The sequence below is a fragment of the Arachis ipaensis genome, chromosome B10, assembly GCF_059453495.1.
Source record: "Arachis ipaensis isolate K30076 ecotype BB chromosome B10, ASM5945349v1, whole genome shotgun sequence".
Lineage (NCBI taxonomy): Eukaryota > Viridiplantae > Streptophyta > Magnoliopsida > Fabales > Fabaceae > Arachis > Arachis ipaensis.
In genome coordinates, this window is record NC_142435.1 from 91,287,193 (window position 1) to 91,310,390 (window position 23,198).

Below are 23,198 nucleotides of genomic sequence, written 5' to 3' on the forward strand. Positions count from 1 at the left end.
CAGAGTATCAACCTCAAGAACTCCCTTCTTCATAGGCGTCCCATTATTCACGGGATTCCTTTCAGAAGTGTACATGAACTGGTTATTAGCAACCATGTCAATGAGTTCTTGAGCTTCTGCAGGCGTTTTCTTTAGGTGAATGGATCCACCTGCAGAAGTGTCCAGTGACATCTTTGATAGCTCAGATAAACCATCATAGAATATATCCAAGATGGTCCATTCTGAAAGCATGTCAGAAGGACACTTTTTGGTCAACTGTTTGTATCTTTCCCAAGCTTCATAGAGGGATTCACCTTCTTTCTGTCTGAAGATTTGAACATCAGCTCTAAGCTTGCTCAGCTTTTGAGGAGGAAAGTACTTGGCTAAGAAAGCCGTGACCAGCTTATCCCAAGAGTTCAGGCTGTCTTTGGGTTGAGAATCCAACCATAATCTAGCTCTGTCTCTTACAGCAAAAGGGAAAAGCATGAGCCTGTAGACTTCAGGATCTACTCCATTAGTCTTAACAGTATCACATATCTGCAAGAATTCAGTTAAGAACTGAAAAGGATCTTCAGATGGAAGTCCATGAAACTTGCAGTTCTGCTGCATCAGAGAAACTAATTGAGGTTTCAGCTCAAAGTTGTTTGCTCCAATGGCAGGAATGGAGATGCTTCTTCCATGTAGATTGGAATTAGGTGCAGTAAAGTCACCAAGCATCTTCCTTACATTATTATTATTTTCGGCTGCCATCTCCTTCTCCTGTTCGAAAATTTCTGAAAGGTTATCTCTAGATTGTTGTATTTTAGCTTCTCTTAATTTTCTCTTCAGAGTCCTTTCAGGTTCTGGATCTGCTTCCACAAGAATGTTCTTATCCTTGCTCCTGCTCATATGACAAAGAAGAAGGCACAGAAAAATAATAATAATAATAGAGATCCTTTATACCACAGTATAGGGATCCCTGTGTGAGTAGAAGAAAAGAAGAAGAAATTCGAACACAGATAGAGGAGGGGGTTCGAATTTGGTGATGATGTGAGGAAGAGATGTTAGTAGATGAATAAATAAATAGAATAAGATGAGAGAGAAGGAGAAAATTTTCGAAAATTATTTTTGAAAAGGAGTTAGTGATTTTTGAAAATGGTTTTTGAAAAATGTTAGTGATTTTCGAAAATTTTTGAAATAAAAAATAAAAAAATAAAAAAAATTAGTTAATTAAAAAGAAATTTTGAAAAAGAGGGAAGATATTTTCGAAAATTAGAGAGAGAGAGAGTTAGTTAGGTAGTTTTGAAAAAGTTAAGAAACAAACAAAAAGTTAGTTAGTTAGTTGAAACAAATTTTTAAGAAGATAAGAAGTTAGGAAGTTAGAAAAGATATTTTGAAAAGATATTTTTGAAAAAGATAAGATAAGAAGATATTTTTGAAAAGATATGATTGAAATTAGTTTTGAAAAATATTTGATTTTTAAAATCACAATTAATGACTTGATTCATAAGAAATCACAAGATATGATTCTAGAACTTAACAAGCAAGTAACAAACTTCAAATTTTTTAATCAAAACATTAATTGTTATTGTTATTTTCGAAAATTTGGTCTAAAAATAAGAAAAAAATTTTTGAAAAATATTTTAGGAATTTTCGAAAATAATTAAGAATTTTGAAAAAGATTTGATTTTTGAAAAAAGATTTTGAAAAAGATAAGATTTTCAAATTGAAAATTTGATTTGACTCATAAGAAACAACTTGATTTTAAAAATTTTTGAAAAAGTCAACCCAAATTTTCGAATTTGATGAGAGAAAAAGGGAAAGATACTTTTTTGATTTTTTAATTTTTATGATGCAAGAGAGAAAAACACTAAAAAGATGCAATGCATGAAATTTTTAGATCAAAACATGTGATGCATGCAAGAATGCTATGAATGTCAAGATGAACACCAAGAACACTTTGAATGTCAAGATGAACATCATAGACACAATTTTGAAAAATTTTTAATGCAAAGAAAACATGCAAGACACCAAACTTAGAATTCTTTAATGCTTAGACACTAAGAATTCAAGAATGCATATGATAAACATGAAAAGACTAATTACCTAGAACAACTTGAAGATCATGAAGAACACTATGAATGCATGATATTTTCGAAAAAAATGCAAGATGCATATGCAATTGACACCAAACTTATAACATGACTCAAGACTCAAACAAGAAACAGAAAAATATTTTTGATTTTTATGATTTTCTAATTTTTTTTGGATTTTTTTTCGAAAATTATATGAAAAAGAAAAAAATAAGGATTCTAAAATTTTTAATATGAATTCCAGGAATCTTGCATTCTTAGTCTAAAGCTTCATTCCAGGAATTAGACATGGCTCATGAGCCAGCCAAGCTTTCAATGAAAGCTCCGGTCCAAAACACTAGACATGGCCAATGGCCAGCCAAGCTTCAGCATGTAATTCAGATATGACATGCCTGACATACTCATTCCCAAAGGAATAGACATGGCTTTACAGCCAGCCAGGCTTCAACATGCTTCATGAAACACTAGAATTCATTCTTAAAAATTTTGAATAAAAATTTTTTTGGAAACATTTTTATTATTTTCGAAAACAGATGAGAAAATTTTAGAAATATGTTTGAAAAATTTTTGAAAATAAAATAAAAAGAAAAATTACCTAATCTGAGCAACAAGATGAACCGTCAGTTGTCCAAACTCAAACAATCCCCGGCAACGGCGCCAAAAACTTGGTGCACGAAATTGTGATCTCCAGGCTCGAACAAATCCTGGTAATGGCTCCAAAGCTTGGTGCTTTGATCTCAATACTTAATTGTCACAACTTCGATACAATTAACCAGCAAGTGCACTGGGTCGTCCAAGTAATACCTTACGTGAGTAAGGGTCGAATCCCACGGAGATTGTTGGTATGAAGCAAGCTATGGTCACCTTGTAAATCTCAGTCAGGCAGATATAAAGTGATAATGGTGTTTTCGAATATTGTATAATAAAATAGGGATAGAGATACTTATGTAAATCATTGGTAGGAATTTCAGATAAGCGAATGGAGATGCTTTTCGTTCCTCTGAACCTCTGCTTTCCTGCTATCTTCATCCAATCAGTCTTACTCCTTTCCATGGCTGGCTTTATGTGATACATCACCACTGTCAATGGCTACTTTCGGTCATCTCACGGGAAAATGATCCAATGCCCTGTTACGGCACGGCTAATCGTCTGGAGGCATCACCCTTGCCAATGGCTTCATCTTATCCTCTCAGTGAATAATATGCTCACGCACCCTGTCACGGCACGGCTATTCATCTGTCGGTTCTCGATCATGCTGGAATAGGATTTACTATCCTTTTGCGACTGTCACTAACGCCCTGCAATCGTGAGTTAGGAGCTCGTCACAGTCATTCAATCATCGAATCCTACTCGGAATACCACAGACAAGGTTTAGACCTTCCGGATTCTCTTGAATGCCGCCATCATTCTAGCTTACGCCACGAAGATTCTGGTTAGGAGATCTAAGAGATACTCATTCTAGCTTAATTCATGTAGAACAGAAGTGTTTGTCTGGCACGCGTTCATAAGGGAGAAGGATGATGAGCGTCACACATAATCATCACCTTCATCACGTTCTTGGGTGCGAATGGATATCTTAGAAGAGAAATAAGAGAATTGAATAGAAAATAGTAGTACTTTGCATTAATCTTTGAGGAACAGCAGAGCTCCACACCTTAATCTATGGAGTGTAGAAACTCTACCGTTAAAAATACATAAGTGAAGGTCCAGGCATGGCCGAGATGGCCAGCCCCCTAAAACCTGATCAGAGGATCATAAGGTAATCCAAAGATGGTCTAAAAGACGTCCAATACACTAGTAAAAGGTCCTATTTATAATAAACTAGCTACTAGGGTTTACATGAGTAAGTAATTGATGCATAAATCCACTTCCGGGGCCCACTTGGTGTGTGTTTGGGCTGAGCCTAAGTGTTGCACGTGCAGAGGCCATTTGTGGAGTTGAACGCCAGTTTCTGTGCCAGTTTGGGCGTTCAACTCTGGTTTTGGATCCTTTTCTGGCGCTGGACGCCAGATTTGGGTAGAAGGCTGGCGTTGAACGCCAGTTTACGTCGTCAATTCTTGGCCAAAGTATGGACTATTATATATTGCTGGAAATCCCTGGATGTCTACTTTCCAACGCAATTGGAAGCGCGCCATTTCGAGTTCTGTAGCTCCAGAAAATCCACTTTGAGTGGAGGGAGGTTAGAATCCAACAGCATCAGTAGTCCTTCTTCAACCTCTGAATCTGATTTCAGCTCAAGTCCCTCAATTTCAGCCAGAAAATACCTGAAATCACAGAAAAACACACAAACTCATAGCAAAGTCCAGAAATGTGAATTTAACATAAAAACTAATGAAAACATCCCTAAAAGTAACTAGATCCTACTAAAAACATACTAAAAACAATGCCAAAAAGCGTATAAATTATCCGCTCATCAATGGCATTTAGAGTATCAATTTTAAAAACTCCTTTCTTCTGAGTTGTCCCATTATTCACAGGATTCCTTTCAGAAGTGTACATGAATTGGTTATTTGCAACGATTTTAATGAGTTCCTGGGCTTCTTCAGGCGTCTTCTTCATATGAAGAGATCCACCAGCAGAGTTGTCCAATGACATCTTGGACAGTTCAGACAGACCATCATAGAATATGCATATGATGCTCCATTCTGAAAGCATGCCAGAAGGACACCTTCTGATCAATTGCTTGTATCTTTCCCAAGCTTCATAGAGGGATTCGCCTTCCTTCTGTCTGAAGGTTTGGACTTCCACTTTAAGCTTACTCAATTTTTGAGGTGGAAAGAACTTTGCCAAGAAGGCATTGACCAGCTTTTCCCAAGAATTCAGGCTTTCTTTAGGTTGTGAGTCCAACCATGTCCTAGCTCTGTCTCTTACAGCAAAAGGGAAAAGCATAAGTCTATAGACCTCAGGGTCAACCCCATGGGTCTTAATAGTATCACAGATTTGCAAGAACTTAGCTAAAAACTGATGAGGATCTTCCAGTGGAAGTCCATGATACTCGCAATTCTGTTGCATTAGAGAAACCAATTGAGGCTTAAGCTCAAAGTTGTTTGCTCCAATTGCAGGAATTGACATGCTCCTTCCACAGAAGTCAGAAGAGGGTGCAATAAAGTCACCAAGCATCTTCCTTGCATCTCCACCATTGTTGTTGGGTTCGGCCATGTTTGTTTTGTCTGCTTCCTTTTCCAAAATTTCTGTCAGGTCCTCTCCAGAGAGTTGTGCTTTAGCTTCTCTTAGCTTCCTCTTCAGAGTCCTTTCAGGTTCAGGATCAGCTTCAACAAGAATGCCTTTATCTTTGTTGCTGCTCATATGATAGAGAAGAAGACAAAGAAAGTATGGAATCCTCTATGTCACAGTATAGAGATTCCTTAATGTGTCAAACGAAAAGAAGAATGGAAGGATGAGGTAGGGAGGAGAATTCGAACTTATGAAGAAGGAAAGAGTCTGAATTGCTAATTGAGGAGGAGTGTTAGTCCTTAAATAGAAAAAAGTGAGGAGGGAAAAGAATTTTTGAAAACAAATTTTGAAATAAAACTAAAATTTTTAAAATAATTAAAAAGAATTTTGAAAAAGTGGTTAGAATTCGAAAATTAGAGAGAAAAGTAGTTGAAAAAGTGGGTTTGAAAATCAAATTTGAAAAAAAATAAAAAGTTAGAAAAGATTTTGAAATCAAAATTTATGATTGAGAATTATTTTGAACAAGATGTGGTTGAGAAGATATGATTGAGAAGATATAATTGAAAAATAATTTAACAAGATTTGATTTTGAAAATTAAAGTAGATTACTTGAGTAACAAGAAACTAAAAGATATGACTTTTAAAATTTAAAAATTGAACCTTTCTTAATAGGCAAGTAACAACTTGAGAATCTGACTCAATCACATTAAATATGAGCATTAATTTCAAAAATATGAAATAAAAATAAAAAAAATATTTTGAAAATCATTTTAGAATTTTCAAAAATATTAAAAATAAAATTGAAAAAGATGTGATTTAAAAAATATATGATGTGAAAGAGATTTGATTTTGAAAAATTTTGAAGATTTGAAAAAGATTTGAATTGAAAACAAAATCTCCCCTCCTGTGCTATCCTGGTGTTAAACGCCCAGAATGGCATCCATTCTGGCGTTTAACGCCCAAAATACTACCCTTTTGGGCATTTAACGCCTAGCCAGGTACCCTGGCTGGCGTTTAAACGCCAGTTTTCCTTCTTCACTGGGCATTTTGAACGCCTAGCTTTTTCTCTGTAATTTCTCTACTGTATGTTCTAAATCTTCAATTCTCTGTATTATTGACTTGAAAAGACAAACTTTTGAAATTTTTTTTGAATTTTTAATGATGAGAGAGAAAAACAACAGAATGAACTAAACATGGAAAATCAAGATTAAAATCAAGACACCAAACTTAGAAATTTGTATACTAGGGACAATAACAATTTTGCAAATACATATGAAAAACAACAAAACACACCAAACAGGAGAGTTCAAAGATCAGAACAAAGAAAATCGTCAAGAACAACTTGAAGATCAACAATGAACATAATGCATAAGATTTCGAAAAATGTATGAGAAAGAAAGACATGCAATTGACACCAAACTTAAAATTTGACACTAGACTCAAACAAGAAACACAAATTATTTTTTATTTTTATGATTTTATAAATTTTTTTATTTTTATAAAATTAAATTGAAAAAAGAAAATAAAGAAATTCAAAATTTTTAATAAGAATTCCAGGAATCATGCAATGTTAGTCTAAAGCTTCGGTCCAGCAATTAGACATGGCTTACTAGCCAGCCAAGCTTTCAGTGAAAGCTTCGGTCCAAAACACTAGACATGGCCATTGGCCAGCCAAGCTTCAGCAGAACATTATATACAACAGCTAAATTGATAGAAATCAACAAGCTCTTGTGATGATAAGTTGAAACCTCGGTCCAAAGGATTAGAGATGGTTTCACAGCCAGCCAGACTTCAACAGATCATCATGAAACTCTAGAATTCATTCTTAAAAATTCTGAAAAAAAAAATTTCGAAAATAAAAGCTTAAAATAAAATAAAATTACCTAATCTGAGTAACAAGATGAACCGTCAGTTGTCCAAACTCGAACAATCCCCGGCAACGGCACCAAAAACTTGGTACACAGAATCGTGATTGCACACTTTTCACACAACTCCGTGCAGTTGACCAGCAAGTGCACTGGGTCGTCCAAGTAATAAACCTTACGTGAGTAAGGGTCGATCGCACGGAGATTGTCGGCTTGAAGCAAGCTATGGTCATCCTTGTAAATCTCAGTCAGGCGAATTCAAATTGTTATGGGATTTTGATAATTAAAATATAATTAAAACAGAAAATAAGATAGAAGCACTTATGTAATTCATTGGTGAGATTTCAGATAAGCGTATGGAGATGCTTATTGCTTCTGAACCTCTGCTTTCCTATTGCCTTTATCCAATCATTCATACTCCCTTCCATGGCAAGCTGTATGTTGGGGGATCACCGTTGTCAATGGCTACCGTCCGTCCTCTCAGTGAAAATGGTCCAAATGCGTTGTCACCGCACAGCTAATCATCTATCGGTTCTCACTCATGTTGGAATAGGATCCATTGATCCTTTTGCGTCTGTCACTACGCCCAACACTTGCGAGTTTGAAGCTCGTCACAGTCATCCCATCCTAGATCCTACTCGAAATACCACAGACAAGGTTTAGACTTCCGGATCTCAAGAATGGCCGCCAATAATTCTAGCCTATACCACGAAGGTTCTAATCTTAGATTAGAAACCCAAGAGATATGCATTCAAGATCATTTTCAAGTAGAACGGAAGTGGTTGTCAGGCACGTGTTCATAGGTGAGAATGGTGATGAGTGTCACATAATCATCACATTCATCATGTTCTTGTGTGCGAATGAATATCTTAGAATAAGAATAAGCTTGAATTGAATGGAAAACAGTAGTAACTACATTAACTCATGAAGAACAGCAGAGCTCCACACCTTAATCTATGGGGTGTAAAAACTCCACCGTTAAAAATACATAAGTGATAATGGTGTTCATTGGCTTCGGCCACAAAAGGGGAACCAGAATGACCCAGATCAAAATACAATAGTAAAAGGTCCTATTTATAATGAACTAGTAGCCTAAGGTTTACAGAAATGAGTAAATGATGCAGAAATCCACTTTCGGGGCCCACTTGGTGTGTGCTTGGGCTGAGCATTGAAGCTTTCACATGTAGAGACTTTTCCTAGAGTTAAACGCCAGCTTTTGTGCCAGTTTAGGCGTTTAACTCTAATTCTGGTGCCAGTTTGGGCGTTTTATGCCAGAAATTTTAGGCTGACTTTGAACGCCGGTTTGGGCCATCAAATCTCGGAAAAAGTATGAACTATTATATATTGCTGGAAACCCAGGATGTCTACTTTCCAACGCAATTGAGAGCGCTCCAATTGGGCTTCTGTAGCTCTAGAAAATCCCCTTTGAGTGCGGGGAGGTCAGAATCCAACAGCATCTGCAGTCCTTTTTCAGCCTCTGAACCAGATTTTTGCTTAGGTCCCTCAATTTCAGCTAGAAAATACTTGAAATCATAGAAAAACACAAAAGCTCATAGTAAAGTCCAGAAATGTGATTTTTGAATAAAAACTAATAAAAACATAATAAAAATTAACTAAAACATACTAAAAATTATGTAAAAAACATTGCCAAAAAGCGTATAAATTATCCGCCCATCACGCGTGGATATAGAAATTTTGCTCTTTCACGCATACGCGTCGCTCAAAAATCTTTTAGCTCTAGAATTGAAAATTTTCTAATAATGTTGGGGGTAACGTTGGCTTGCCAACGTTCCCTCAAATGTGAGCACTAGCAAATCATGCAGAGAGTTGCTCTGCCTCTCTTCCAACGTTGGAAGCAATGTTGGTGGTCCAACTTGGCCACCAACATTGCTTCTTCTTCATCTTTTCCCTACTCTTTCTTCAACTTCCTTCCATGCCTTCCTTCACCTGTCATCAACCAATACATGCATCAAAGCCTTGCTAAAGTCATGAGAATTCTCATTATTCTTAGCATACAAGTAATTATAGCATAATTCTCATGAAATTGCATCAAATTAACTATGGTTGGATGAATCCAGGCATGCATGAATTTTTATCCCAATTTCTTACTTATAACTCAAGAAAGTGCATAAAACCTATTAAAAACAAAGAAAAAGGCAAGTGAAACTAGCCTAAGATGCCCTAGCATCACAACACCAAACTTAAATCTTGCTTGTCCCTAACAAAGTACTGAATTATTAAGAAGGAAGAATGAAACAGAAGGTGATGTTCATATCAGCAAGTCATTATTATTAGTTCATGGGGTTTTATGCAGAAAATGCAGTAACTCACTTCCTATTGTTCCATAAATAGAATGTCTTCTTTAAGCATCAACTAACATACTGCTATGTCCTCTTATTATTCATTCATCCTTGGTGATTGCTTTTCTTTTTTTTCTTTTCCTGTGAGCTTATTTCACACTTGTAGCTTAGTGTCATGTGTTGTAGTAGCTTCTTATCTTATTTTCACTCATCACATATTCACTACAGACACTTGGCTCATAGTTCTTCTTAAGACATTGGTGCCTAACACCTCTTTGGATTACTAAATGCCTTGTAACTAAGTTGCTCTTGATAATGGATTTTCGGTTGATAATCCCGTGTTAGTTAACCTAATTTACCAAGTGTTAAAGCATTCCATAGAACCTAATCATCCAAGCAGATCTTAGTACAAAGACACCACAGGCATATGTCCTAAGGTCCAAGCTATTGGTGTCTAGCTTTATTCTTTTGCTTTCTTCTGTCTTTGTTGCCACTTTTGACTTTTCTTTTTCTTTCTTTCTATTTGTTTTTCTTTTATCCAAGGACTTTTATTTGCTAAGATTCATAGACAGTATGCTAGTTTATACTAAAAAGGGAGATAATCTATCCTTTTATTCATTATAAGTGAGCTACTACACAATCAAACATATATACCACCACTTACTGTTATTCTGCTTCTTGCTAAAAAGGAACTATTCCACTTATATTCAACCATTTCTTTTTTTCAAATTGAAAAGACGCAAGGGATAAGACAAGCATTTAAACAAGTGAAAGTGAAAACACACACTTAGGCTAGCATACTTATTGCAAAATTAAACACAACAAAATGCAAAATGACTTAAACTAAAAGTTGGCTATTAATACAGGCACAATCCGACTTCCAATTTAGGCATTCCAAAGTATAACTAGTTAAGCTACAATACAACCTCCTGAAGTCCAGTTGCTTCCTCTCTGTCATCACCATCTTTGGCCTTCGTGTCCTTCTTTTTATTCTAATGGTGTGTATTCCTTCTAAGAGATTGATTGAATTCCTGCAAAGTTATTGGAAGTTGCTTGTTCTTCAAGCACTTGAGAGATTGTTAGCATGCACGTATGTTTGTAGTTTTTCGAACTTAGATTGGTGTGTGAACACCAAACTTATTTTGTTGCAGTAAATTGGGTATATGCAGAAACCCCTCAAGTACTTTTATTAAGAAAGTAAACTATGAACTAGAAAACAACTATGAACTAAATAACAGACTAGAAACTAGAAAACATCAACTTTTGAGTAATTTATCTGATTGTTTGGAGCTGATAACTAGTTATGCTGAGGGTGCAATGTGTTCTTAATGAAATCCATGGTGGAACACCAAAATTAGAATTACTCATTCACCCTTAGATTTCTTTGGTGTGCAACACCAAACTTAGCTTCTTGCAATACAGAGAATCTACTCTTTTATTTAATTTAACTAGGGAAAGATGACTACCTTTGGTTGGGTTGCCTTCCAACAAGCACTCTTTTATCGTCACTAGCTTGACGGTTAACTCTCTCAGTTGAGTCTGTATTTTGTCTTAGACCTTTCCTTCATATCACCCAAATAGTGCTTGAGCCTTTGTCCATTTACAGTGAAGGTCTCCTGTGATTTTTCTTCCATAATTTCTATATGTCCATAAGGAGAAACCTTGGTGATAAGAAAAGGACCTGACCACCTTGATCTTAATTTCCCAGGGAAAAGTTTCAGTCTGGAGTTGTAAAGCAGCACTTTCTGTCCTTCCTCAAAGCTTCTTGGTGCCATCTTAAGGTCGTGTTTCTCCTTTGCCTTTTTCTTGTACATTTTGGCATTTTCATAGGCTTGGGATCTTAATTCTTCCAATTCTTGCAGTTGCAAGAGCCTCCTTTCACCAGCAGCTTGGCTATCAAAATTCAACAACTTGAGAGCCCAGAAAGCTTTGTGTTCAAGCTCTAATGGTAGGTGACAAGTGATGCGTAAGCATCTTTCCTACCTTTTCCTAGTGAATTTGCATTTAATTTGTTGAGTTTAATCAAGAATTAATTATCTTTTAGCCACTATGGATGCTACTTTGAGTCATGTGCAATTCTGTTTATTTTAAGTAGCATTCGGATGGATTTGATGGAGTTTCCGCAGAAAAAGAGAAGAAGGCGAATGATGCTGTCAACCCAGACCTCTCTGCACTCAAACCTAAATAACTCAAGCTACAAAGGTCCAATTGACGTGATTCTAGTGGTGTTGAAAAGCTAACTTCCAGAGCTTTCCAATGATATATAATAGTTCATACTTATTTTCCATCACTTCGGCCAAGGCTGCGCCTAACTTGAGATTTCTCAAGCTAGGCGTGGATTATTAAGGAATCAAGTGGTCCCCAACTCTCCAAGAAGAAAGCACGCAATCTCCTATTAATTCTGATTTGAACTTTAGTTTATTTAAAAATAGGAAAATATATTATTTAGTTTTAGGAATATATTTTACATTAATTAAGATTAGATATAAAAGGGAAAAGAATCTCATATCTTCTCCCTACCTCATTCTGCATTTTACAGTTTACCTGAATCCTAGTTTTTCTCTCTACACCATGAGCAACTAAACCTCCACTATTAAGGTTAGGAGCTCTGTCTATTGTATGGATTGATACTATTATTTTTCTGTTTTAATTCATGTACTGATTTACAATTCAAGAATTGTTTTCGTTCTTTATTTTATGAATCGGGTGGAATGAAAGTATGACCCTTTTTTCTAATTGAGTTCTTGTATAACTTGGAAAAGCTCTTTACTTGAACAACAGCTTGAAAACATATTCTCCTAAATCACTAATTATCTAGACTTAATGGGATACGTGACATATAATCCTATTATATTTGGGTAATTAGGATTTCTGTGGTATATAACTAAAATTGAACTTCACCCTCTAATTGGAATTAAGTGACCAAGAAATTGGCGGTTGATGAATTTTAGAGGAGACTAAAAAGGTCTAAGGAATTAGGGTTTAGTCACATATAGTTTTCCATGAATTAAATCTTGCATGATTAAAATAGTTAGTAAGAAAAGTCAATTCGAAAAATAGATAACTCTGAAGCCTTAACTATTTCTCTATATATTATTCACAACCTGTTTACTACTTGCTTTATTATTTTTCTGAATTTACTGTTTAATGCAATTGAGACCCAAACGCTCTTTTCTGTTTGTCTAACTAAGTAAATTAATCAATCATTGTTGCTTAATCCATCAACCCTCGTGGGATCGACCCTCACTCACCTGAGGTATTACTTGGTATGACCCGGTGCACTTGCCGGTTAGTTTGTGGTTATAAATTTTGCACCAAATTTTTGGCGCCGTTGCCGGGGATTGATTGTGATTGACAACAACTCGTTGTTTGATTGCTTAGATTAGATAATTTTTCCTTACATTGTTTTTTTAGTATTATTAATTTTTAATGTTCTTTTATTTCTCTTTATTTATTTCCTTTACGTTCATAACCCCTCCCCCCTTTTTGTCTTTATTTGTTTTTATTTTATTTTTCATTTCTTTTTTTTTCTTTCTTTACGTCTTATTTTTTCCTTTACATTTCTTTCTTTTCGTTAGCTTTCCCCATCCCCTGTTTCTTTCTTTTTCATTTATTTTATTGTTTAGTTTTAATATATAAAAAAATAAAAAGAAAGAGAAGGGGACTTTCGTTCTCTTTCTTTATTTATTTCTCTTTTAATATTTTGCTTTTTTTATTTTTCTTCAATAGTCATTTTTGCTTTAGCTTTAATTATATTTGCCCCTAGCTAATTTTCGAATATTACAGTATTTATTTTTTCTTAATTTCTAAAACTAAGTTTGGTGTTACCTAGCTATTTTTATTTGAATTTTCTTGTTCATTTTTTTATATAAAATTCTAAATTTTCACTTTAATTTTTATCTATAATTTTTGAACCTTTGGATTTAATTATTTAGTTGTTTTATTTTATTTCTTTACACAGATTACCTCACTGGAAATTCTCTACACTTTGACGTAGAGAGTCCCATTTTTTCTTGTCTTTTGTCTGTTTATGAGCAGGAACAGGGACAAGAAACCTCTGTTAGACTTTGATCTTGAACCCGAAAGGACTTTTAGGCGCCGTTGATGAGTGGATAATTAATACGCTTTTTGGCATTATTTTTAGGTAGTTTTTAATATGTTTTAGTCATTTTTTATTATATTTTTTATTAGTTTTTAAATAAAAATCACATTTCTGGACTTTACTATGAGTTTGTGTGTTTTTCTATGATTTTAGGTAATTTCTGGTTGAAATTGAGGGAGCTGAGCAAAAATCTGATTCAGGCTGAAAAAGGACTGCTGATGCTGTTGGATTCTGACCTCCCTGCACTCAAAATAAATTTTCTGGAGCTACAGGAGTCCAAATGGCGCGCTCTCAATTGCGTTGGAAAGTAGACATCCAGGGCTTTCCAGAAATATATAATAGTCCATACTTTTCTCAAGGATAAACGACGTAAACTGGCGTTTAACGCCAGTTCCATGCTGCATTCTGGCATTAAACGCCAGAAATAGGTTACAAGTTGGAGTTAAACGCCCAAAACAGGTTACAACCTGACGTTTAACTCCAGAAACAGCCTACGCACGTGTAAAGCTCAAGTATCAGCCCCAGCACACACCAAGTGGGCACCAGAAGTTGATTTCTGCACTATCTATCATAGCTTATTCATTTTCTGTAAACCTAGGTTCCTAGTTTAGTATTTAAACAACTTTTAGAGATTTATTTTGTACCTCATGAAATTTTAGATCTGAACTTTGTACTCTTTGATGGCATGAGTCTCTAAACTCCATTGTTGGGGGTGAGGAGCTCTGCTGTGTCTCGATGAATTAATGCAATTATTTCTGTTTTCTATTCAAACACGCTTGTTTCCATCTAAGATGTTCATTCGCACTTCAATATGATGGATGTGATGACCCGTGACACTGATAAACCCATATTTTATGATATATTTTGTGCTTAGTTTGAGTTATTTATTTAATCCTTCACCCACTTATTCATATTAATTGCATGGTTTTACTTTCCCTTCCTTATTATGTGATGTATGTGAAAAACATGTTTCCTATGCTTTAAAATTAATTATGTTAATTACCTTTATTTCCATTCGATGCCGTGATGAGTGTGTTGAGTAGTTTCAGATCTTCTAAGGTAGGAATGACTTAAAGGATGGAAAGGAAACATACAAAAATGGAAAGAAAGTATAAAACGGAGTTCGTGAAGAAACTGGCATCCACGCGATCTCATGGGCAACGCGGACGCATGCCAAGCGCGAAGAAGCAGCGACGCGGCTGCATGACTGACGCGACCGTGCACATTAAGCAGAACACATATGACGCGCTCGCATGACTTACGCGACCGCGTGACAAGGAAAACTCCAAATGACGCGACCGCATGACCCACGCGAACGCGAGACAAAGGCCACGCACCAAAATTGCAGAAAATGCTCCCGGCGAATTCTGACGCCCTTTTTGGCCCAAATCCAAGTCCAGAAGGTGTAGACCAGAGGTTATGAAGTGGGGGAATGCATCCATTCAGGAGAGACGACTTTAGTTTAGTTTTCATGGTTTAGATTTAGTTTATAGAGAGGTTCTCTCCTCTCTCTTTTCTCTCTTAGGATTAGGATTTAGGATTTTTCTTAGTTTTAGGAGTGACTCTTGATCCCAGTTTCAATGTTCTTTTACTTTATATTTATCTCTTACTTTTAGATACTTTAATGCTTATATTAGTTATGTTGCCTATTTGGTTTATGCTACATTCATGTTACAGATTACTCTTTTGGATTAATGTTATTTGAGGTATTTCAGTTTAATATTGCTTTCTTTTATTTACATTATTGTTATTCCCATCTGAAGATATTTTTGTTCCAGTAGATTTACTTTTCTCCTTTTGGTCTTGGTTAAGAAATCAGTAACTCAGGAGTTATCAAACTCAAACATGAATGATAATTGTTATCTTGTTGATACACAGAAAACTTGTCTCGCAACAAATTTCCTTCGGCAAGTGTACCGAATTCGTCGTCAAGTAAAAACTCACAATAGAGTGAGGTCGAATCCCACAGAGATTGATTGATCAAGCAACTTTAATTAAAGGAATGTTCTAGTTGAGCGAACCATAATTTGAGTTGGGAAGTGCAGAAAATTAAATGGCGGGAAAGTAAATAGCAGAAATAGTAAATGCTGGAAATAAAGAGCTGAATGTAAATGGCAGAAAGTAAATTGCAGAATCTTAAATGGGGATGGGGCAATTGCTCATAAAAGTAAATGGCAGAAATTAAAGAGAATGGGTAAGATCAGAAATGGGGAGTTCATTGGGCTCAGGAGATATTGCATTCTCCGAATCAAGTTCATTTTCATCTCTTCCTCAATCAATGCATTCATTGATCTCCTTGGCAATCTTAAGTGATCGAATTACAATTCCTTGTAATTTAATCTCTCAAATCTTGATCAATAGCCAATTCCTTGGTCAATTGCTCATGAGAAGAGATGAAGTATGGTCACTGATTATACCACATGCATTTCCCAAATCAAGTGTTGGAAGGATTATAGTCACATATCCATCCACACCCAATTTGGTCCAGCATGAGAAAGCATTTCTAGCATGATCCCTTCATTCCTCTTTCAAGGTTCAGAAGAGATCCAAGTATCAATAGCTTCTTTTCCAAGATAACTACCCAATTGGATGAAGATCAAAAGCTTTCTAGTAAAATCAAGAGAAAAGATAGAAGAAGGAGAATGAAAACTAAAATTGATCCATAAAATTACAACAGAGCTCCCTAACCCAATGAAAGGGGTTTCGTTGTTCATAGCTCTGGAAAATGAAAACAAAGATGGAGAATACATGCTGAAAGTAAACTAGAAGTGCAGAGAAAGTAAAATACAGAGAGTAATTCTAGGCCAAAGGCTCCCTAAAGTTTTCAGCTCCCTAAACTAATTCGAAGATACTCCTATATATACTACTCTTCTGATCTTCTAGTTGGCTCTTCAATTCTTGGGTATGGGCTTTTGGATCCTGAGTTTGAAGTAGCATTGGGCTTAGCTTTGCTTGCAGGGAGAAAGTGTGAAGTAGGCAGGGACTTTTAGCTTAGGACGTTAGTGGTGTTAACGTTAAGGGAAAGTGTGGGTTCGAGAACGTTAGTGACAATCACCTTTTTTACTAATGTTGCTCACCCAAGTATGAGCCACGTTATCCTCAACGTTAGTGGCACAAACGTTGCCACTAACGTTGCCTCTTGGTCCTTCGCACACGTTATTGGGACTTACCTTTCCCAATAATGTTGATAAGCCTCCCCCTTCCCTACGTTAGAGTCCATGTTAACTTAGTTAACGTGGCTCTTAACGTAAGCTTGCTAATCTTTCGAGAACGTTAGTGACACTTACCTTTGTCACTAACGTTCCAATGTGCCCCTCTTTCTCATGTTAGAGTCCACGTTAACTAAGTTAACGTGGCTTCTAACGTAGTCATGCTAGCCATCTCCAACGTTAGTGACAAAGGTGAGTGTCACTAACGTTGGCTCATTACCTCTTTATCCACGTTAGCTTCCACATAAACTAAGTTAACGTGGGAGTTAACATTGCTCATGGTGGCTCTTGGTGGTTCACCCCAACGTTAGTGACAAAGGTAAGTGTCACTAACGTTGGCGACCAATTGCTCTCTCCACGTTAGCTTCCACGTTAACTAAGTTAAAGTTAACGTGGCTTATGGAAGCTTGGCCAACGTTAGTGACAAAGGTGAATGTCACTAACGTTGGCTTCCCTTTTGCTTCTTAACGTTAGAAGCCACGTTAACTAAGTTAACGTGGCAACTAACGTGGCCAATTATGAGCTTGGTCCAACGTTAGTGACAAAGGGGACTGTCACTAACGTTGGCCTTATTGTCTTCTTCCACGTTAGAGTTCACGTTAACTAAGTTAACGTGACTCTTAACGTGTGATACATGGAAAACTTGTCTCGTAACAAATTTCCTTCGGCAAGTGTACCGAATTTGTCGTCAAGTAAAAACTCACAATAGAGTGAGGTCAAATCCCACAGGGATTGATTGATCAAGCAACTTTAATTAGAGGAATGTTCTAGTTGAGCGAATCAGAATTTGAGTTGAGAATTGCAAAAAATTAAATGGCAGGAAAATAAATAACAGAAAAGTAAATGCTAGAAATAAAGAGCTGAATGTAGATGACGGAAAGTAAATTGCAGAATCTTAAATGGGAATGGGTAAATTGCTCATAAAAGTAAATGACAGAAATTAAAGAGAATGGGCAAGATCAGAAATGGGGAGTTCATTGGGCTCAGGAGATGTTGCATTCTCCGGATCAATTTCATTTTCATCTCTTCCTCAATCAATGCACTCATTGATCTCCTTGGCAATCTTAAGTGATCGAATTACAATTCCTTGTAATTCAACCTCTCAAATCTTGATCAACAGCCAATTCCTTGGTCAATTGCTCATGAGAAGAGATGAAGTATGGTCACTGATTATACCACATGCATTTCCCAAATCATGTGTTGAGAGGATTACAGTCACATATCCATCTAAACCCAATTTGGTCCAGCATGAGAAAGCATTTCTAGCATGATCTCTTCATTCCTCTTTCAAGGTTCAGAAGAGATCCAAGTATCAATAGCTTCTTTTCCAAGATAACTACCCAATTGGATGAAGATCAAAAGCTTTCTAGTAAAATCAAGAGAAAAGATAGAAGAAGGAGAATGAAAACTAAAATTGATCCATAAAATTACAACAGAGCTCCCTAACCCAATGAAAGGGGTTTAGTTGTTCATAGCTCTGGAAAATGAAAACAAAGATGGAGAATATATGATGAAACTAGAAGTGCAGAGGAAGTAAAATACAGAGAGTAATTCTATACCAAGAGGCTCCCTATAATTTTCCAACTCCCCATTTAATTCAAAGCTACTCCTATATATACTACTCTTCTGTTCTTCTAGTTGGCTCTTCAAGTCTTGGGTATGGGCCTTCGGATCTTGAGTTTGAAGCAGTTCTCTTCTTCATTGGGCTTGGCTTTACTTGCAGAGAGAAAGTGTGAAGTGGGCAGAGACTTTAACTTAGGACGTTAGTGGTGTTAACGTTCAGTGAAAATATGGATTTGAGAACGTTAGTGGCAATCACCTTTTTCACTAATGTTTCTCACCCAAGTAAGAGCCACGTTATCTTCAACGTTAGTGGCACAAACGTTGCCACTAACGTTGCCTCTTTGTCCTTCACACACGTTATTGGGACTTGCCTTTCCAAATAACGTTGAAAAGTCTCCCCCTTCCCTACGTTAGAGTCCACGTTAACTTAGTTAACGTGGCTCTTTTAACGTAGGCTTGCCAACCTTCGAGAACGTTAGTGACACTTACCATTGTTACTAGCGTTCCAATGTGCCCCTATTTCTCACGTTAGAGTCCACGTTAACTAGGTTAACGTGGCTTCTAACGTGGCCATGCTAGCCATCTCCAACGTTAGTGAAAAATTTGAGTGTCACTAACGTTGGCTCATCATTCCCTTATCCACGTTAGCTTCCACGTTAACTAAGTTAACGCGGGAGTTAACGTGGCTCATAGTGGCTTATGTGGGCTAATTCCAACGTTAGTGACAATGTTGAGTGTCACTAACTTTGGCAATCACCTCCCTTCTTCACGTTAACTTCCACGTTAACTAAGTTAACGTGGGAGTTAACGTGGCTTATTGGAGCTTGTGTGGGTTCCTTCCAACTTTAGTGACAATGTTTGGTGTCAATAACGTTGTCGACCACTTTGTCTCCTCACGTTAGCTTCCACGTTAACTAGGTTAACGTGGAAGTTAACGTGGCTTATTGTGACTTGGCTAACATTAGTGACAAAGGTGAATGTCACTAACGTTGGCTTCCCTTTTGCTTCTTAACGTTAGAAGCCACGTTAACTAAGTTAACGTGGCAACTAACGTGGCCAATTATGAGCTTGGTCCAACGTTAGTGACAAAGGGGACTGTCACTAACGTTGGCCTTATTGTCTTCTTCCACGTTAGAGTTCACGTTAACTAAGTTAACGTGACTCTTAACGTGTGATACATGGAAAACTTGTCTCGTAACAAATTTCCTTCGGCAAGTGTACCGAATTTGTCGTCAAGTAAAAACTCACAATAGAGTGAGGTCAAATCCCACAGGGATTGATTGATCAAGCAACTTTAATTAGAGGAATGTTCTAGTTGAGCGAATCAGAATTTGAGTTGAGAATTGCAAAAAATTAAATGGCAGGAAAATAAATAACAGAAAAGTAAATGCTAGAAATAAAGAGCTGAATGTAGATGACGGAAAGTAAATTGCAGAATCTTAAATGGGAATGGGTAAATTGCTCATAAAAGTAAATGACAGAAATTAAAGAGAATGGGCAAGATCAGAAATGGGGAGTTCATTGGGCTCAGGAGATGTTGCATTCTCCGGATCAATTTCATTTTCATCTCTTCCTCAATCAATGCACTCATTGATCTCCTTGGCAATCTTAAGTGATCGAATTACAATTCCTTGTAATTCAACCTCTCAAATCTTGATCAACAGCCAATTCCTTGGTCAATTGCTCATGAGAAGAGATGAAGTATGGTCACTGATTATACCACATGCATTTCCCAAATCATGTGTTGAGAGGATTACAGTCACATATCCATCTAAACCCAATTTGGTCCAGCATGAGAAAGCATTTCTAGCATGATCTCTTCATTCCTCTTTCAAGGTTCAGAAGAGATCCAAGTATCAATAGCTTCTTTTCCAAGATAACTACCCAATTGGATGAAGATCAAAAGCTTTCTAGTAAAATCAAGAGAAAAGATAGAAGAAGGAGAATGAAAACTAAAATTGATCCATAAAATTACAACAGAGCTCCCTAACCCAATGAAAGGGGTTTAGTTGTTCATAGCTCTGGAAAATGAAAACAAAGATGGAGAATATATGATGAAACTAGAAGTGCAGAGGAAGTAAAATACAGAGAGTAATTCTATACCAAGAGGCTCCCTATAATTTTCCAACTCCCCATTTAATTCAAAGCTACTCCTATATATACTACTCTTCTGTTCTTCTAGTTGGCTCTTCAAGTCTTGGGTATGGGCCTTCGGATCTTGAGTTTGAAGCAGTTCTCTTCTTCATTGGGCTTGGCTTTACTTGCAGAGAGAAAGTGTGAAGTGGGCAGAGACTTTAACTTAGGACGTTAGTGGTGTTAACGTTCAGTGAAAATATGGATTTGAGAACGTTAGTGGCAATCACCTTTTTCACTAATGTTTCTCACCCAAGTAAGAGCCACGTTATCTTCAACGTTAGTGGCACAAACGTTGCCACTAACGTTGCCTCTTTGTCCTTCACACACGTTATTGGGACTTGCCTTTCCAAATAACGTTGAAAAGTCTCCCCCTTCCCTACGTTAGAGTCCACGTTAACTTAGTTAACGTGGCTCTTTTAACGTAGGCTTGCCAACCTTCGAGAACGTTAGTGACACTTACCATTGTTACTAGCGTTCCAATGTGCCCCTATTTCTCACGTTAGAGTCCACGTTAACTAGGTTAACGTGGCTTCTAACGTGGCCATGCTAGCCATCTCCAACGTTAGTGAAAAATTTGAGTGTCACTAACGTTGGCTCATCATTCCCTTATCCACGTTAGCTTCCACGTTAACTAAGTTAACGCGGGAGTTAACGTGGCTCATAGTGGCTTATGTGGGCTAATTCCAACGTTAGTGACAATGTTGAGTGTCACTAACTTTGGCAATCACCTCCCTTCTTCACGTTAACTTCCACGTTAACTAAGTTAACGTGGGAGTTAACGTGGCTTATTGGAGCTTGTGTGGGTTCCTTCCAACTTTAGTGACAATGTTTGGTGTCAATAACGTTGTCGACCACTTTGTCTCCTCACGTTAGCTTCCACGTTAACTAGGTTAACGTGGAAGTTAACGTGGCTTATTGTGACTTGGCTAACATTAGTGACAAAGTTGGATGTCACTAACGTTGGCTTCCCCTTTACTTCTTAACGTTAGAGGCCACGTTAACTAAGTTAACGTGGCAACTAACGTGGCCACTTATGAGCTTGGTCAATGTTAGTGATAATGTTAAGTGTCACTAACGTTGGCTCCATTTCCTTTCTTCCACGTTAGAGTTCACGTTAACTTAGTTAACGTGACTCTTAACGTGGGCAATGATGGCTTCGAGAGCGTTATTGGCAATTACTTTTCTCATTAACTTTGCAAGTTACTCCCATTCCACGTTAGTGTTAACGTTAGTGTAACTAACGTAGCCACTAATGTGGTCCTTCTTTGCTTCCTTTGTCCTAAAATCAAGCAATAAAGTGCATCAAAGTTCTAGTCCAAGTCATGGGAAATGCAACATCCAATTTGTCCTTAAATTCATGCAAAATCCTCATGAAATCATGTAAAGTGCACAATGTATGCTTGAATCAAGATGTAAATGAATATCTACCCAAAACTAGCTTATTTCCTAAGGAAATGCATGAAACTACCCTAAAAACAGTAAAGAAAAGGCCAGTAAAACTGGCCAAAATGCCCTGGCATCACAACACCAAACTTAAAGCTTGCTTGTCCCTAAGCAAGTACTAGAACAAGAGGATGATGAATGGAATGCCAAGAGAAATGAGTCATTCTTGTGAAAGTCATGTCCCTGGTTTTATGGTGGTTTCATGCATAGCAACTTAGGTTCATTCCTGGCTTTCAGACCTTTATCATGTCCTAGAATAATCACTGTGATTGCATCCCATGAGACTTTTATTCATTGATCCTTTTGTTGTTATTTCAGGGCTTATTTTCGTTCTTAGGCTAAGTGCTCTGTAAGGGGGCAACTCTTTAAAATAAGCTTTCAGTCAACACTCCAGAACCAGTTGGTTCAAGGTGCTAGGTGTTGAAGCACCCCTAAGGACTTACTTGCTCAAGTCTCTCCCCCCATACATACACACCACATGCACATAGTTTATTTATTTTCTTTTCTTGAGACCTTGGTGTCCAGCACCTCTTTGGGTTACTAAATGCTCTGTATTGAGGGTAACTCTTGATAGTGGACTTTCAGCTGATAATCCCGAGTTAGTTAACCCAAGTTACCAAGTGATAAGGCACCCCTAAAAGCTTATTCATCCAAGTAGATCCCTCACACAGGAGCACCACAGACACATGCCTCAAGATTAAAACCATTGGTGCCTAGCCTTATTGCTTACTCTTTTTCTTTTATTTTTCAACCTTTATTGTTCTTTCCCTTTTTCTTATTAGGATCTTCTTATTTAGCTAGTCTCATGGGGTGTTCCTCAAGCACAGTATTCATGACAGATAGTTGTCTTCCCACCTTCTGGTTGAACCAACTTAGCTAACTTATGACCACACCATAAACTCATGAACTTACTCCATAGTATGAACTCCTCTCTGGTCTTTTAAAACACTCATTCTCCTTTCATTTGATTTAAAGGGACAAACATACAAGTAAGCAAAGTAAGGGTGCAGTGACATAAGGACCAGCAAACATAGACCTTTTTAACACAAAAACTTAAAAGACAGAATTGAAAAAGGTTCCAACTACGAGTAACTATTAATCAAAAGTGCATTCGGACTTCCAATTTTCAACAATTCTGAGTATAATGGACTTAAGTAACAATACAACCTTCGGGTGATGATTTCTAGTTGCCCTCTTTCTTTGTCATCATCCTAGTCCTTGCTACTTCACTTCCTTGGGTGAAGGTACACCATTTCCTCATAAGATTCCTGCACATTTATTGGAAGTTGCTTGTTCCCAAAACACTTGAGACATAGTTAGCTTGCATGTATGCCTGTGGCTTTTGAACTGAATTT

The 23,198-nt window shown here is 36.9% G+C and overlaps 1 non-coding gene across 1 annotated transcript; it reads left to right on the forward strand.

Moving 5' to 3' along the window:
* The first annotated feature begins 225 nt into the window (after nt 1–225).
* LOC148580843 (small nucleolar RNA R71) lies at nt 226–333 on the forward strand. The gene has a single exon (XR_015895491.1). It is a non-coding gene; the product is annotated as a small nucleolar RNA R71 (small nucleolar RNA).
* The last annotated feature ends 22,865 nt before the right edge of the window (nt 334–23,198 follow it).